The following is a 5,847-nucleotide window of genomic DNA, read 5'->3' as shown; positions in this document are numbered from 1 at the left end:
GCTACTGGTGCAATTCAGATCACCACTGGCTGAATGCCACTGGAATATCAGTCACTGCAACACCACACCATTGTGTCTGCTGCTTTCCCATGTCAGTCAGTCTCCAGGTACAACTTTGCTGTCATTCTGGCCTCTCCTATTTCCTGGAATGTGCTGTCTCTGCTTCACACTGGCTAATGTTTCTCCATCTGTTTAAACGTGTCCTTACTCTATTCTGCTATGTTGATTCCGATTTGTTTATTTATTGACGTGGTGGGGGGGAGAGAAACAGAGTGAGAGATTTTTTTATCTGCTACTCCACAATAGCCAGAGATGGATCAAACTCAAGGCAGGAGCCAGGAACTCTATCCTGATCTTTCACATTGGTGTCAAGAACCCAAGCACTTTGACCATCACCTGCTAAACAATCTAGGCTTGTTAGCAGCAAGCTGCATTGCAAGCGAAGGAGCTGGAACTCCAATTGATTGGGACATGGGCATTCAAAGTGACTGCACTACAACATCCTCTCATCTGTATTTCCTTGGCTGTGAACGGCAGAAGCTTTGTTTGAGGGAACTGAAGACAACTTGGAGGTTGCATGGAAGGATTCAAGGGAGTCTGCTGGATTCCAGCATCCTGAGATTCCTGGGTGACCAGAGCCAGGGGCAGGCAGATAACTTCTTTTTCAGCTTCTCCCATTGATTCCTCATCTCTCCTCCATTTAGCAGGTTTATCTCCTTCCTCTTTAGGTACAACATCTGCTGTTGCTACTGCTTTTTCCACACCCAGAGTTTACCATTGAAAAGCACAGGGTCTAGCTTCCAGGAAAGCAATCAGCTCTTGCCCGAGAGCCAGCACCAGCATGATGCCACCAGCCAGGACAAACAAAACTTAGCAAGGGCAGGCCTGGATGAGAGCCCCCAAGCAGTCTCCGAGCTTGCTGTGATGAGACTTTGCTTACCCTCTTCCCTGGCCCTGGATGCCCTTCCCTGCATCTTTATCAGGTTCAGTCCTGTTCATCCCCCAAGAGCTAGACTATCCAGAAAGGCTCTGCAGGCTATACTGAGAGCCTCCCCACAGGCTCCCACAAAACCGTGGCTTGCTGTCAGTCTAGCCCATCACTGTGGAGTTGGGTGAGTTGGTTTCCTGTCTGTGTGCACATCAGATTAGGAGATCCTGAGGGGGACACAGAACCTATTCCTCCCCTTTGTTAGAATCAGGGGAGATCCAGGCCTATGGTGGGAATAGAGTCAACTTAAAAAAAATTATTTTAAACTTTAGATGATGTTAACATAGAATGGATTAAGGATTAGGAAAAAGTGGGTGTGATCATTGTTTCCAAATTTTCTGTTTCTCCTTCTTGTTTTGGGGGGTGGGGGGAAGGATAAGGGAAGAAGCCATACCTAGCCTCCCAACCGCTCTAGAACCCAAGGATGGAGAATGGCCACTTGATCTCAAGCCAGGGTCCAAATGTGGGACATACTCCAAGGGCTCTGCCCAGGTGGTTTTGATAGTTCTGAAATGTTGTTGATCTTACCAATCCAAGGATGAGGGAACCCTTTCAATGTCCATTGGCCGACATAGTTGACCTCAGAGTCTCCATTCACCCAGATATTTGCTGTCATCATCTGGCTGGGGCGGTTGTCCAATTTGTGTTGTTCTCCTTCCTCTGGGATGATACAGATGTCCCCTGTAGGGCTCAATGGGCTGCCATATCCTCCATGTGGATCTGGGCCAGTTGTCCACTACTCTGTCTTTTCCACTGAGGAGGACCAGTTCTTGCAGGTGGGCCAAGGACCCTAACCAGGCATCCTGGGCCTCACCTGTCCCACTGCACCTGAAACTCATGGACCTGGTGTCCACTACGCAGGCGGGTTGAGGACCCAAGCCAGGTGACCAGAGTCCTGCTGGATCCCCAGCCCCTGGGGCTCAAGAACCCGGCCCCCACCATAGAGGCAGGCCAAAGACCCAGACCAGGTGACCCGGACCCCACTGGAACCCACATTCCTGAGGCTCATGGACCCAGCTCCCACCATGTGAGTGGGCCACGGACCCAGGCCAGGCAATGCAGGCCCTGCAGGTTCTCCCACTCCTGAGGCTCATAGACCTGGCACCCATCTTGCAGTAGGCCAAGTACCTGGGCACTGCTGGACTTCCTACGCCCAAGGCACATGGACCCAGCACCCACCTTCTTCTGACTGTCATGGTTTGCCTCACATCAGCATCTACCAGCAGGTACTGCAGCCTGGCTCAGTCTGGCTTATTCTCAGTTCTAACTCATGCTGGTGGCTTCTGTAGTCCAATCAGACCCAGCCAACCCCCCAGTCCCAGTCCTGATGTGAACTGACTGGTGTTATAGCCAAGCACGGTCCCTCCTGTATCCATTCTGGTTCTCAGGTCTGCTAGTGGAAGTTATGGACTGGCCCATCCTGGCCTGCTCCCTGATCTGACCCACATCTATGCCAGTGGGTATTATAATTTAGCCTGGTCTGGGCTACTCCTTGCTTTGGTTCTTGTACTCATCTGCAAGGACTGTGTTCTGACAAAGGAGTTTCCCAAGCTCCTCTATCAGGTCTCCTCCCAGTGGCAGATGTTGCACACACTGGTGGGTCTTTGGCCCAGGTAGACTTTGCCCACCTCTTGTCCTGGTTAGGAACAGTGGCCTTGCCCAAACAGCCCACAACCATTCTGGTTCTCACTGTTGGCCGCTACAGCCCAGCCATACTTGGTCCACATCTAGACACAGCTCTCACGTGGTTCAGCAGGATCCTATACCTAGCCCAGCCAGTTCTACACCTATGCTGACTCTCATGTATACCCTGAGTGCTGGAGTCTAGCCCAGTCTAGTGCTCCCCTGACCCAGTCCACACCCATGATGAGGGAGGATGTAACCATGTCCAGCATAGACCATTACCTCCATTCTGGCTCTCATGTTCACCAGTGGGAAACTCAGCCCAGTTAGGGTGTCCCCTAACCCAATTAGCCCTGTTCCCAGCCACAGCTGTTGCGCATGGCAATGGAGGTTGTTGTTTACAGGAGTGAGAACCCATACGCCCCCACAAATTCTACCTCCAGTCCTGATTCAGTCACGTGCTACGCAGTGTCATGGCCCAGCCACACATTACTCATTCACTGTTCTGACTCTCACTGGTGAGCATCTTGGTTCAGCTCTAGCAGGAGGGTCCCCATCCCAGTCTCAGTATATGCCTATGAATGATATTTGATGATGGTTGATGCAAACTGCTCCAGCTCAGGCCTCCTAGGTGAATTGGTACTTTGGTCTGACCCTTAAAAGTCCTCCCATTCCCTGCTCCAAACTCAGTCTCAGCACCTGCTAGAACAGTGGCAATGTTAATGGAAGTCCCTCGGAATTCATTCATCACCTGGACATGAACTCTCAGGTTCCTACACACCCCTACCTGTGTCAACCACAAGACCCCTTATAGGCCCACACCCTCAAGTCTCTAGAGCTTGTTGCCAAGTGGACAGAGGGATTCACCCAGAGCCATTAGTGCCCTGGTTACTTGACCCAAGATGGCGTTAGTTGTATTTAAGTAGCTAATAGGCTGAAATTCCCAAATCAGGAGGCTAGGCTGCACTCCCTCCCTCCAGCCAAGACTATGTGTGGCTGGTGGGGTGGAAGCTCCTGTTTGTTCACCCAGCTCAACCCAAGATGGCCTAGAGTCAACTTTTTAAAAATATTTTTATTTATTTATTTTTATTGGAAAGACAGATTTGCAAAGAGACAGTGAGAAAGATCTTCTACCCATTGGTTTACTCCTTAAGTGATTGCAATGACCAGAGCTGAGCTGATCCAAAGTCAGGAGCCAAGAGCTTCTTCCCACACAAGTTCAGGGTCCCAAGGCTTTGGGCCATCCTCGACTGCTTTCCCAGGCCACAAGCAGGGAGCTGGATGGGAAGTGGAGCAGCCGGGACATGAATCGGTGCCTATATGGGATCCCAGCACTTGAAAGGAGAGGATTGGCTACTGAGTCACTGTTCTGGGCCCTAGATTCAACTTCCAAATGGAAGAACTTCAAGTCATTGATCTGCACTCACCACATGCAAGTGACTTTTGGAGTGACATTCAGGCACATTGTGGGAAAATGAGAAAATACTCCAGCTGGCAAATCCCATTGGTTGCATATTCCTGACTCCTAATTAGTATACCAGGCATAGCTGTCTTATTTGAGGGCTGTGCAATTTAGGAGTAGATTTCAGCAAATTTACAGGGTTATCTATTGTTTCCTAGGTGAAAACTGGCTAATCTAACTTACTAAGTGGTGCAAATAAATGAACAGCACAAGTTAGAAGAGATAAGATTTCAAAATGTCATTGTTTTATGTAACAGACAGGTGGATGATGGCTGGTTATATAAGCCATGTGAACTTTATATCGATGTTTCTACACATAAAACTTAGCTCAAATATACCTGTGAAGCTGGAACAAAATCAAAGATTTAGGGAGTGGGCATTTGGCCTAGTGGTTAATTTTCTGTCTGGAACGGCCTAGCCTGTATCAGAGCATCAGGATTCTAGTTTCAGCTCTGCTTTCGATTCCAGCTTCTTGCTAGTGCTCATTCTGGAAGGCATCAGCTGGTAGCTGGGTCCCTGTGTCTCTGCCACCCCCTTGGGAAAGCCAGTTTGAACTCTAGACTATTGACTCCAACCTGGTCCAGCCCTGGCTGTTGCAGACATTTTGAGGCCGAACCAGTAGATGGGAGCATTCTCTCTCTCTCTCTCTCTCTTTCTCACCTTTTCTGTCTCTTTGCTTTTCAAATACAAATTTCCAGGAGTTCCCTTCATCTAAGCGTTGACGATTTAGAGACACAGACCCAAATACTTCTTCAGTGCTGGTCTGTGGATGTTACTGAATTAGCTCATTCAAGTTTTGAAACTACCTGATGAGGTGGGTTCTACACTGTTTTACACAGGGAGGAAACTGAGGCACAGAGAAACAGTGAGACTTGGGCTGGGCAGGTAAGGTTACTCTTCTGTGCCTGCATCCCTGACTACTCTGCTGGATCAGCTCAAGAAACAATTTTATATTATATTGGGACTCTTAATTGACTGTGATGATATTATACCAGCTCTGACTTCGGACCAGAAATGGTCTCCCCAAGAAACTGTTCAACCCATCTGGACAATAAGTAGCTGGACTCCATGCTTAATATATGTTTGCAAGGAAAGAATCTTGATTGAATTTGAACTGTAATGCTGCATCAAGGTGGAGGAATCCACCAGGGGGGAGGGGAGGGGGAGGGGGATTCCCAAAGCCTATGAAACTGTCATATAATGCTAAATATTAATTAAAAATAAAAAATTAAAAAAAAAAAGAAACAATTTTATATTTTATTTGCTTACTATTTTAATTATGGTTTCACCATGCTTTAGCAGTTTTTTTTCTTTTAACACATGCTAGATGTTTATGTTTTGGGGCAAAACAACAATAACAACAAAAACCAAACCTATCCAAACCAAAACAACCTCCAAGATGCCAACATTCATGGAGGCCAGATCTGAGATGTTGCAGGTAAAGCTACAACCTGCGACACCAGCATCTCATATAGGCTCCAGTTCATGTCCTGGAACTCCACTTCAGATCCAGCTCCCTGCTAAATGTGCCCAGGAAAGCAGTAGAAGATGGCCTAAGCCCTTGGGCCTCTGCACAATATGGCAGACCTGGAAGAAGCTCTTGGCTTTGGCCTGACCTGGTCCTGGCCATTGTGGACATTTGGGAAAATGAAGCAACAGGTGGAAGATCTCTCTCTCTAACTCTGATTTTCAAATAAAGAAATCTCAAAATAAAAGATGTCCATCACCTATGTAGCTCTGATCCTGATTCTAGATTCCTGCTAAGGTAGTCCTT

The sequence above is a fragment of the Ochotona princeps genome, chromosome 5 (assembly GCF_030435755.1).
Source record: "Ochotona princeps isolate mOchPri1 chromosome 5, mOchPri1.hap1, whole genome shotgun sequence".
Classification (NCBI taxonomy): domain Eukaryota; kingdom Metazoa; phylum Chordata; class Mammalia; order Lagomorpha; family Ochotonidae; genus Ochotona; species Ochotona princeps.
The sequence above is the reverse complement of the archived record's forward strand: the minus strand, read 5'-3'. Positions refer to the sequence as shown.